Source organism: Archocentrus centrarchus, unplaced genomic scaffold, assembly GCF_007364275.1.
Source record: "Archocentrus centrarchus isolate MPI-CPG fArcCen1 unplaced genomic scaffold, fArcCen1 scaffold_24_ctg1, whole genome shotgun sequence".
Lineage (NCBI taxonomy): Eukaryota > Metazoa > Chordata > Actinopteri > Cichliformes > Cichlidae > Archocentrus > Archocentrus centrarchus.
This window is the reverse complement of record NW_022060254.1, coordinates 7,237,173-7,250,125: the sequence shown is the minus strand read 5'-3', so window position 1 is coordinate 7,250,125 and position 12,953 is coordinate 7,237,173. Positions and strand designations below refer to the sequence as shown.

At 44.7% G+C, this 12,953-nt stretch overlaps 1 pseudogene; it reads left to right on the top strand.

Annotated features, from left to right (window-relative positions):
* Positions 1-12,953, top strand: part of LOC115775666 (nuclear factor 7, brain-like) — a 29,855-nt pseudogene extending 16,902 nt beyond the window's left edge.

Here is a 12,953-nt window from a genome sequence, read left to right as displayed (position 1 = left end):
AAAAATACAGAGTATGCATTACATACACAGTCTGTGTTTGCCTAACCAGTAGTTTTCCACCATGATAAGCTCTGCTGGTAAGTCCTCAAAGAAATATTCCTCCCTCAGATCATGATACAAACTGTCTATTGCATCTAAGATGTTTAATGCATGCAACAATTCAGACACCTGAGCGTCCACAATCCATGTGAAATCCTTACGTGCGTCGTCCCGACTGTTAGACCACAAGAAGAGTCGAACGGCAGGAATGAGACGATCTGTCCAGAATATTTCATCACTTCGTCGTAATGGGGCGCGTAAAAGAAATCAGGAATAACCTGCTTACAGCTGTGCTGATCATAGCTAGGGTGTTTGACTCGACATCCGTGGCATATCCCTTCATGATAGTTCTGCACGGCCTTACACAGAATGTGTAGTGTAGCGATCTTAACAGCGTGACCCCGCGCCGCGACAGCGGCTCTTCAGGTAATTGGCGAGATGGTGGAGATGAAGAAGATGAAGAATCAGGAGGAGGAACGGTCATCACCCGTGATGGTTGTGGTGGTGAAGTTTTAACGTCTGGAAAACATGCATCGTTAGTTATCATTAATGTAATATACACAAAATACACAAACGTACAATTATTTATTTATTTTCTTTTTTTTTTTAAAAAAAGGAATGAGTGCTATACAGAATACAGTTTAGGTTCACATTAATTTTGTGTTAAAAGTATTGCTTACCTGAATCCATTTAAAAGTCCGAGTGTAGCGTTACGCCAGAGTCAGTTTAGAAAGAAAAACTTTGGGGGAAAAAAGAAGCTACACGATTCTCTTCACAACCAACGTTTGAGACGGTCTTGTGACGCTCAAATACAAGAAACACTGAGAACTCGAGTTGATTTTAGAGTTTCTGACGTGCGCTCACTGGTCAAATCCAGGAACTACAGCTTTATTGACAAGAAACACAAACGTGCTGCTCTGAAACACCCGCGGTGACGGTAGGCCCTTAGCGGATACAGACATCTCAGTCACGGTGTTCCATTACTAGTTAGTCTCCGTACCTGACCGCTGCGTAATTCATATCTCAAACTTAATAATATCGATGAGAGATCCGCAAACATGACCGATAACATTGTAACTAAACACATAAACGCCGGAAATGAGAACTCCCATGATCCTTTGCGCCTTCATTTGAAAGAACAACAAAATAACTCCGTTTCAGCTGATCACACTCATCGCTCCACGCTTTAACATGGAAAAATAATGTACTGCTTCACCGCATAAAGCTTATGATAAGCGTGAGATCTGTTTTTCTGTCTTACCCTGTGAGGAGAATGTTGCTATAGGATTGCCTAGTTGAGCATAGTCTGATATTTTTTAATACTGTCGGAATTTCTTTGGTTTTCACAGTAAAAGTAGTTACTCATTTCACTCAAGAACATCACAAAGTCTGTGGGACAGATTGCTAGAAGAAGCAAAACTCAGAGATTTTTGAGCTAACTTTGCATTACCTACTCACATGTTTGTGATCCCATACAGGAAGTGCAGTTTTATTAACACAGACGCCCTGTACTGACACAGGTCAGGGTCGTACTCCAAGTTGTCGCCGGGGTTTATGGCTTTCTAAAAGTTACACATTGCTAAGCGGATGTTGGGATATGTTGTGGATGTCAGTATATTTTTTTAAATTTATTTTAACAGTGCATCGGTTTTTTAGTAAGACCACTGTTTTAATTATTTGTGTGTGTGTCTAAATAAATGCCTTGGGTTTCAGGGATGAATCTACTAATCTGATTAATGTGTAATCAGGACTGGGTCATCCTCCGTTCTGTATGTAAATGAACAGCCCTACTGTTGAGGAGGATATACGGCTATATTTAGCCATAGTATTTTAATTTAGGCACTGTGTTGTGTGCTTTATGCACCACAGGTGGGCTCGGATATTAGATTATTTACCTTTGTATTTTTATTTAGCCACTGTCTTGTGAGTTTGAACCTCTTTGATGTCCGTCTGGGAAAAAGCCCCCTTGTAAGGAGAGACAATGAGATCAGCTGATTTGAACGGATACCGTTATACGTCATTATCACACGTCAGCGCAAACACGCACGGACACGCGCACGCGCACACGCACCTCACATGCACGCGCAAGGCTTTTTTATCACCTAGGTGTGAAAAATCACACCTAGGTGTGAAAGGGCCACCACCTTATTACTACTGATGGATCTGAAGTGAGCCAGAGCCCAGAGCTCACTGTCAGATCCACAGCTGCTCTCAGGAGAACTCTTCTGATAGAAACAGCTGTGTGAGGTCCTGAGCTCTGAGACTCAGGTGGATTGATCCAGATCAGGGCTGCTTATTACAAACTATTCCACATCATACATCTGAAGTCTGTATGCAGCAGCACACAGTAAGATTGACATGTTAATCTAACACACTAACATAGGCCCATTAATAGCTGCATTTGAACACACATTTGACTTTGGTTTGTTACACACACAGTAGAGAGAAGTGTGTGTGTGTGTGTGTGCGCACTGCTGAGAAAACCACGGCTCAGCTCAGTTCATTTCTGCTCTGCTTCATCAAAATCCCAGAATTACTGCAGAGCACAAATCAGGCTGGGCTCTGAGCACTCAGCCTGAGGACTGAGTGAAGGATTTAAGGACACACAGCTAGGAGCCATCCACCCAATATGCCAGTGATTCCTTCTGACCTCATCTCTCCCTCTCAGTCCAAATACATCAACACTCCTAGAAGCAACTATCAGCCACAACAGGCAGAAGACCTGCTTTTTTCAGCATTAGTGCAGTTTGCAGTAAATGACATGCCACAAACTTTGATCAGTCACCTTTGTGTGATTCACTGAAATATTCTCCTCAAAGGGAAACTACTGCAAACACATGTGCCATCAGGACAGCTGCAAAATCCCTCTGTGCACAACTTTCAGTCCCAAAGCTGACACCTCGCCCCTTTCATCAATCCAGTGGCTTTATTGGTGTTAAAAGAAGGCTTTGCTCTGCTGCAGACTCTGAGGAAATCAGGCCCTATATGTTCATTTTTAAAGCTCTTTCTTCTGCTTTATAGTGTTTCCATTGATTTATATATATATAAATCAATATATAAATCACATATATATATGTGATATATATATATATATATATATATATATATATATATATATATATCACATGTCCGACCAGAGAGGAGAAGACACTAGACCACTGCTACAGCACGATAAGCGGGGCTTATCACGCAGTGCCCCGCGCTGCACTCGGCCTCTCTGACCACGACATGATCCACCTGATCCCCGCGTACAGACAGAGGCTGAAGCTCTCAAAACCTGTGGTGAGGACAGCAAAGCAGTGGACCCGTGAGGCTGTGGAGGAGCTCCGCACATGCTTCGAAACTACAGACTGGGACTCAATGAGGGCTGCCTGTGACAGTCTGGATGACTACACGGACACTGTAACCTCGTATATCCACTTCTGCGAGGACAGCATTGTGCCATCACGCACCAGGGTGAGTTATAACAGTGACAAACCCTGGTTTACTCCCAAACTGAAGCAGCTGTGGATAGAGAAGAGGGAGGCTTTTAAAAGTGGGGACAAGACTGCTACAAAGAGGCCAAGTACAGGTTTAGCAAGGAAGTGGCCACTGCTAGTGTAACAGTTAATATTGTATTGGATTCCACTTGTCATTATTTTTCATTTTGGGTTTATGCATAGCGGGTGAAACGGCGCCATCTCTTGGTGGTTAGCCGCGATAAGGGTAGTGGACACAGGAACCTCGTTGCCAGTGTATGGGAGAAGAGCACGAGGTGCTGTACCCGATGATGAGCCCATGATTCTGACCAGTACATGTTCCGTTTCATGCAGGCAGATAAAGTCAGCATTCATCTCATCCTGTCTCCTGATTGTCATTGAACACAACGCAGACACAAACTATACGACGAATGGAAACACAGAACTGGGTTATGATTATTTGGACCGAGCTGAATTAATACACGGCCAAGTTCAGCACGGTTACACTGGTGCCGTGACCCGTTCTTCAGCTGCGGCGGCGCGGGCTGAGTCTACTTCCCGGAGCGCTCGCATCGGAGTACCGGGGCTGCGTCTACTTCCTGGAGCCGCTCGCTTCGGAAGTGCCTCAGATTCGGGACAGCTGTGTGGACTCTTACCGCTTTGGCGGTGTGGCGGTAATTTGTTTAGTAAATGCAAAGCTATTTTTAACCCTTTGTACCGTTGTTTGGAGCTGTTTGTGGTTTTATGAGTGGCAGCACTGTCGCCATTGACCGCAAATTTTTTTTTTGCTCTCTCTACCTCAGTGAAGGAGGGCGTTTTGAGACGCAACTATTTTGAGTGTATTTATTTTGTGGATGATTTCTGTTGCCCTGTTCTACTTTGTTGACCTGATGGGGATGCTTTTGTTCCCCTGTATTTGAGTTGTATGTGCTTTATTTTTTTGTTATTTTTGACTGTTTTTTTGCTGTTGTTGGTAAAGTGTTGAGTATGGCAGGCAATTTTTTTGGTAGGGGGAGAGGGTTTACCCCTATGCCTGCAGCTGCTAGAGGGAGAGGTGTGCTTTTGTACACTCCAGATTCATCCTCACCAATACCAAGTTATGCAGATTTGGGTGGAAATGTTAATGACACTTTTGATGCACCACAAAGTGATGTTAATGATAAACGTTTGGGTGATATAGCTTCACAGATTGGAATTTCTATTGGTGAAAGTATTGCATCTTGCATTGAAACCCGCCTTAATAATACACTGTGTTCAGGAGTAGTTGGGGGTACAGCTAATGAGTCTGCAATGTTAAATGTCATTGTTCGCCCTGATGTTAAAGAACCTGTGAGTTTTACAGGGGATCATGACTCATGTTCAGTCCAAGAGTGGGAAGTCATGATGTTATCCTATTTGAAAAGAAGGGCATCCCTGTGGCTGAACAAGCTGATGAAGTAGTATCTAAGCTTGTGGGGAGGGCACATGAAGTGGTTAAAGTGGGCATACGCAGTAAGCCAGTTTTGAATCTGCGTGAAGGACCTGAGCCCATTTTTGAGTTACTGAAGCAACACTTTAGTGATACTATGTCCTCCAGCTTGCCCTTAGCTGATTTTTATGCTACTGTGCCCCATCCTGACGAGCACCCCTTCGACTATTGGCTGAGACTTAATAAAGCTCTGGATGTGACAGAGGACTCTCTAAAGAGACAAAATAGGGCTTTGACTATCTGTCACATGACTTAGCTGCCATGTTCATCCAGAACTGTCCTGATCCTGAACTGTCGCTCATATTCAAGTGTAGACAGCTGAAAGAATGGACAGTTTGCAGAAATTCACGAGAAGCTCGTTGAACACTGCAGAGCTCGCAAGCGACTATCCAAACACAGTGTGACCAATGTTTTGCCTTCTCAGCAACAGGAGGTCACCACTTCTATGCAACGTGCGACACTCACAAGTGCGATTGTGCCTGCGGCTGCTGTTGTGTCGCCACCTGCTGGACAGGCAGCCGAGAGCTCCCCGGACCGCCTGGACCAGGTCATCACTCTGCTCGAACGTGTTTCTGGAGCAGCAGCCCACAACAGTACAAGTTTTCAAAGTAAGTTAATGTGCGCACACAGAGAGACCCAACCAATGAAAGTAAAGCCCGTAGTACCGTGTGCGGTATGCAGCGATGATGGACACACTACTCAGTACCACTGCAGGTCAAACCGTCTGTGCTTTAACTGTTTTGCGCCTGACCATGTGCGAGTGGAGTGTCCGGGGGCCGTGGTGAGGAAAGCTAGAGGCGCTAAGCAGGGGGCGCAACCACAGGAAAACTGAGTGGCCTGCATGTGGTGGGGGCAAGTGTTGGGCCTAAAAGTGATCCCCCCTGTCGCAAATGTTGATGATGACATGGAGTCTGTATGCCAAAGTGTGTGCGATAGTGAGAGAGATGGGATACACACCTATAGTTCAAAACATTCAGAGACTCAAACAACATGACAAACTGTTTTATGAAGATGTGACACTGGGAGGAGAGGTTACGGTCAGAGCTTTGTTAGATAGCGGTTGTGCACCTTTTTGTGTGATTGTACCTGTGGTTTTATTGTATTGGTCATTTTTTTGTTGTTTTGTTTGTTGCAATGGGACAAGTGGAATTCAGCAGAGGGGAGTGTAACAGTTAATATTGTATTGGATTCCACTTGTCATTATTTTTCATTTTGGGTTTATGCATAGCGGGTGAAACGGCGCCATCTCTTGGTGGTTAGCCGCGATAAGGGTAGTGGACACAGGAACCTCGTTGCCAGTGTATGGGAGAAGAGCACGAGGTGCTGTACCCGATGATGAGCCCATGATTCTGACCAGTACATGTTCCGTTTCATGCAGGCAGATAAAGTCAGCATTCATCTCATCCTGTCTCCTGATTGTCATTGAACACAACGCAGACACAAACTATACGACGAATGGAAACACAGAACTGGGTTATGATTATTTGGACCGAGCTGAATTAATACAACGGCCAAGTTCAGCACGGTTACACTAGATCACATCACTCTGAGAATATACAGCAGCAGATCTCAGAGAACGACGCGGCCCTCTGTATGGAAAAGTTTTAGGCAGATTACCAACTACAAGCCTAAAACCCCCCACTCCACAGACGACCTACAAACTGCAAATAGACTGAACCAAGGACTCCCACCCCAGAGTCCCCCTCCTCCCCCACCCCCACAGTCTTTTGTATTCAGGAGGACCAGGTGCTAAAGCAGTTCAGGAGTGTCAAAGCTCGCAAAGCTCCAGGTCCAGATGGTGTCTCACCTGCCACACTGAGACACTGTGCTAACGAGCTTGCCCCATTGTTCACGAACATCTTCAACTCCTCACTGGAGGCTTGCCACGTGCCTGTCTGCTTTAAAACCGCTACCATTGTTCCTGTCCCCAAGAAGCCAAGGATCACTGGACTAAATGACTACAGACCTGTGGCACTGACTTCTGTGGTCATGAAGTCATTTGAGCGTCTGGTGCTGTCCCACCTCAAGTCCCTCACAGCCCCCCTTCTGGACCCCCTGCAGTTTGCCTACAGAGCCAACAGGTCTGTGGACGACGCCATCAACCTGACTCTGCACTTCATCCTACAGCATCTGGACTCCCAGGGAACCTACGCCAGGATCCTGTTTGTGGACTTCAGCTCTGCCTTCAACACCATCATCCCTGATCTCCTCCAAGACAAGCTGTCCCAGATGAACGTGCCAGATCCCATCTGCAGGTGGATCATTGACTTCCTGACGAACAGGAAGCAGCACGTGAGGCTGGGGAAGAATGTCTCGGACTCCCGGACCATCAGCACTGGCACTCCTCAGGGCTGTGTCCTCTCTCCTCTGCTCTTCTCCCTGTATACCAACTGCTGCACCTCTGACCACCAGTCTGTCAAGCTTATTAAGTTTGCAGACGACATGACTCTCATCGGACTCATCTCAGACGGGGACGAGTCGGCCTACAGGATGGAGGTCAAACGTCTGGCGTCCTGGTGCAGCCACAATAACCTGGTACTGAACGCCCAGAAGACAGTGGAGATTATAGTGGACTTTAGGAAGCACACAGCCCCTCTACCCTCCATCATCCTGACTGACCCCCCCATCCCCACAGTGGCCTCTTTTCGCTTCCTGGGAACTACCATCACCCAGGACCTCAAGTGGGAGCCCACCATCACCTCTGTCATCAAAAAGGCCCAGCAGAGGATGTACTTCCTGCGGCAGTTGAAGAAATTCAACTTGCCAGCAAGGACCATGGTGCAGTTCTATACTGCCATCATTGAGTCCATCCTTACCTCCTCCATCACTGTGTGGTACGCTGGAGCCACCACTAGGGACAAAAAGAGACTACAGTGCGTTGTGCACTCTGCTGAGAAGGTGATTGGCTGTAACCTCCCATCTCTCCAGGACCTGTACACCTCCAGGACACTGGGGCGTGCAGGTCGGATCACAGCCGACCACTCTCACCCTGGGCCCAGACTTTTTGACCCTCTCCCCTCAGGCAGGAGGCTACGGTCCATACGGACCAGAACCTCCCGCCATAAGAACAGTTTCTTCCCCTCTGCTGTTGGACTCATGAACAATTACCCTAAGACTGTTACCACCACCCTCCACAAACGCTGATGACCCTATGTCTATGCACCTGTCTGATTGCACTGATGTACATATTAGTGGAATATAGTTTACATTCTTTTATCTTTTAATTAGTCTCTGCACTGTATATTTTGTAATTTTGTAATATTGTGTTATAGTTATAGCTCTAATATCTCTGTATATTTGCAATTTGTATACTTGTATATTGTCTTATAGTTTTTATACTTATTTGTTTTTTCTGTAAGCACGAAGTACCGCAGCAATTTCCTAATGCTGTGAACCTGTTCACCCATATGGCAATAAAAACCTTCTGATTCTGATTCTGATTCTGATTCTGATTTCTATAGGACCACAAGTCTTTGTGCAGCCACAGCTATCGCCATCTGCTGGCCTTCAGAGAGAATGCAGCTTTTTCTACACTTCCACACTGGCTTCATTTTTCCACCCGGAAGCTGCGTCCATGTTTTATCCTGTGATTATACTGTGATTATTGATCTCTGCTGCAAACCAATAACCCAAATTAAACAATGGAACTGTTCACCACATGCAGTCATTTATACCACTGAATAAATGAGAGTACATGAGAACGTCAGTGCTTCTTCCAATGCTCCATGCAGCAGCTGTTAAAGGTGCAGGAGCTGGATAATAAAAGATGATGAGCAAAGGTCAAAGATCCATGAGCGTGTTTGATCATGTGACTTATGTTTGATCAGATCATGTTTGATCAACTAAAACCGTTTTAATGACTTTTCCAACTCAGGGTCACAAGAAGACTCTTTGAGGGGTCACAGGGTGGGAGGTCAGGTACACCGTGGACAGGTCATCAGTGTGTCACAGGGCTAACACACACACACAGAGACAGCGAAGCACACACTCTCACATCTACACCTGCTCTAATCTAGAATCCATGAAGACCAATCATGTCCAAAATCAAAGTGGCTTCCACTGAACATTCAAATGCAGGACCAACATATAACTATGTGTCATATCAGATTATTCTGCTTTCTCTGTCTCTGCTCCGATTTCTCCATATTTCTCACACTGCTCAGCTCATCACATTTCAGTGCAGCACAAACCTGATAGTTGGAGTCCAAAGGTAATCTCATGCAGGTGTGAGGCCACAGCCCAGGTAATAAAAGCAGGCAGAAGTGTGTTTTCTGATTATTGATGAACCAGGACGTCATTACAAAGGCTCAGATCTCTGAAAGAACGGAGCTTTCTTGGAAAAGGAAATCATGGCTGATAAACCTGCACATGTGGGAAATGTGTTCAGACTTTAAGGAATCTAAATCAGCCAATACAACCCCCTAAATATGATCTCATTATGATCAATGAAAACTATAACCATGATAAAGTGGTTACTTTCTTGATTCAATGTAACTGTTGAGCAAAGAGCAAAATATTTCCTCTCCATTCCTGTGAGACAGAATGAGAAGAAGTAAAAAAGCAATAATTTGAAGGAGCTGATTATTGAACAGAAGAAGGAGAAACATCTTCCCAGCAGGATGTTTGCTGCTGCTGTGTTCCTGCCACTCATGAGTCCAATAACTGAAGCAAAGTCTCATTTCCTGCTGGCATCGTGTTGAACTGTGAGCAAACTGGATGACTTCTACTGCAGCTACTGGTCAGTTTCCATCATCTTTGCTAAAAGCTAAAATTCTATACTATAAAATGAGGTTTTTATTCTAAAGCTGTGTCTTCTATTGAATCAGAGCCAAGAATGTGAAGGTAGCAGTGGGGCAGGGAGAGGAGACACAGGTGAACAAGTAATGAGGTCAAAGGTGCTGAGCAGGCTCAAAGGTCAGTCAGAGCTGTCCACAGACAGCAAACACAGGCATCATGTGGTTTCCTGACACAGAGACAGGACAGCCATGCTGAACCCAAAGCTGAGTACTTTGACTCTGTCATGAAGAAGAGACTACAAAGATGGCCGACCTGAGCCCTGAGTTGGACAGATGAAAATCCTGGTGATCCACTAAAAGCTAAAGAAAGCTTTTCTCCTCATTTCTGTTCACTTCATAATCTTCTGTAGTTCACTTCAATAATCAGTCATGCTGACATGTTAAAAGTAAATTGTTTCTTGGTGCAGCAGCTGAGAAACAGAACTTATAAAACTGCTTTAGAGCCGCTCAGCCTGCTGAAATGCTCCTCAGTGGAACATCAACACCACAAGCCTCATGGTTACATTTTGTTTGCTTCAACAAAACACAAGAGCTCAAAATTTGATACATTTTCTCTTTTGTTTAAACACAAACTGGAAAACATGAAGGAGAATCTCTGAATCACGCCTTGAAGAGGAGGGAAATATGATGACATCATTTCCTGCTGGTAACACTTTAACCATGACTGTGATACATGAACATGAAACTAAAGTTTGAGCCGAGACGCCGTTAGAGGACGTCAGATCACTGCTGAAACACACAACTGGAGGATCTTCTCTTTTATATTCCTCTTACTTCATATTTATATTCATATTTATTCTTCTTTCATATTGAAGGGCAACACTGCATGTAGATGTGATGACAATAAAGACTCCTTGAATCCTAATATCCCAGACTCTGCATCTATGAATAAACTCTTTCAACAATAAATAAAATGAAGCATAAAGATTCAGTTTTCATGTCCTTCATTATTTTACTTTGTTCAAATCCAACTCGGGGAAATTTAAATCTTTTTCTGACGTCACTTTGAAAGAAGCTCCAAAAGTAGCGAACATGAACGCACTCATAAAACAGCTGATCCACTCTTTCACAATAAAGTTATTTTTATCCATGCTGTCTGAAGAATTCATTGCAGTCATTTCTCATTTTGAGCTGTTGGAGAGACTGGCAGAGAGAGGTCTCTGGTTCCAATCCTGACGCTCACATTTGGGCTCATCTGTCCTCATTTTCCCTTTTTAATGCAGAGAGAAAAGAACAGCTGTGAGGGCGTCTCTGCAGGAGCATCTCTGCATTTTCTGTCTCTGAGATTTACAACATTAATATAAAGTACAGGTAAATTTGGCTGTAACACCTGATACATCAGTCACCTTTCACCATATTTATCCATGCTTTGAGGGTCTTAATCTTAAATTTATAATTAAATTTTTTTCTTCTTTTAAATAAAACAGCTCAGTCTGCCTGCTAATCTCACAACATTCATGATTTCATCATTTAAAATAACTACTGCTCATATTAACAGCATCAGACTGGTTTGCTCCTCTAACCTTCCTCCTGTTAAAGCTTCAAATATGAACATCTGAACAGCGCCCTCTGCTGGAGACAAATATTATTTCCTGCTTCTAACAGTTGATCACGTGACTGTGATCCACGAAAGTGAAACTAAATTTCGACACTTTAAACTGAGCTGAGACGCCATCACAGGGCGTCAGATCTCTGCTGAAAAACACACATTTGGAGATTTTAATCAGACGGTTCAACAAACAGCAGTTTGGTGAGTTACAGATACTCAAAGATCAAATGGATGAGAAACTTCTTGAAAGTTCCTGAGCTGCCACGTGTGCTCAGAGACTTTCAGAGATCCTGTGTCTCTGAGCTGCAGCCACAGCTTCTGTTCAAGCTGCCTGCAGAAATTCTGGGAACAAGCTAAAAACAAAAACTGTCCCATTTGTAAAAGAAGATCCTCTAAAGATGAACCATTTATGAACTTTGCTCTGAAAGAACTTGCTGATTCATTTGCTGGCAGACAGAAAGCTGGATCATCTGAGACAGAAAAGGGACAGAAGACATTAATGTCAGTGTGCAGTAAACACCAAGAAGAGCCTAAACTGTTCTGTGTGGATGAAGATAGAGCTGTGTGCACCGTCTGTGAGTTTTCTCTCCATCAGACTCACAAAGTGGTTCCTGTAGAAGAAGCAGTCAGTGACCTGAAGGAGCAGCTGAAATCTGCCTTAAAGTCTCTGCAGGACAAGAGGAACAAATACAAACAAGTGGAGAAAACCTACAATGAAGTGATTCAACACTCCAAGAAGCAGCTGTTGTCCACAGAGCGGCAGATCAGAGCAGAGTTCAACAAGCTCCACCAGTTCCTGAGAGAGGAAGAGGAGACCAGACTGGCAGCTCTGAGGGAGGAAGAGGAGCAGAAGGGGAGGACTATGAGCAGAGAGATGAAGATGATTGAGGAGCAGATCTCCTCTCTGTCAGACAGCATCTCTGCTGTTGAAGAAGAGCTGCAGAAACACAGCGTGCCATTCCTCAGCAGTTATAAAGCCACTCAGAGCAGAGCCAGAGCCCAGAGCTCCCTGTCAGATCCACAGCTGCTCTCAGGAGCACTGATAGATGTGGCCAAACACCTGGGAAACCTGTCCTTCAGAGTGTGGGAGAAGATCAAGGAGAAGCTCCACTTCAGTCCTGTCATTCTGGACCCAAACACTGCAAACCGCTGGCTCTGTCTGTCTGATGATCTGACCAGTGTGAGACAAGGAGACACAGAGCAGCAGCTTCCTGACAATCCAGAGAGAAACACTAAGTATGTCAATGTTTTTGGCTCTGAGGGCTTCAGCTCAGGGAAACACAGCTGGGAGGTGGAGGTGGGAGACCATCCTGACTGGAATGTGGGTTTAGTTAAAGAGTCAGTCGACAGGAAGGGAGAGATTTTTGCTTCACCAGAATATGGAATCTGGTGTTTATGGCATCGCAGTGGAAAAATACATTGATGTTGTTGGTCACACTGTGACAGTGAAGAAGAGTCTCCAGAGGATCAGAGTCCAGCTGGACTATGACAGGGGGGAGGTGTCCTTCTACAACCCTGAAGACATGACTCACATCTACACTCACAGACACACTTTCACTGAGAAACTCTTCCCATATTTCAGTGTTGGAGAATCAGGAGACGCCAAAACCTGTGATATCAAAATGTGTCAGATTTCACAGTAA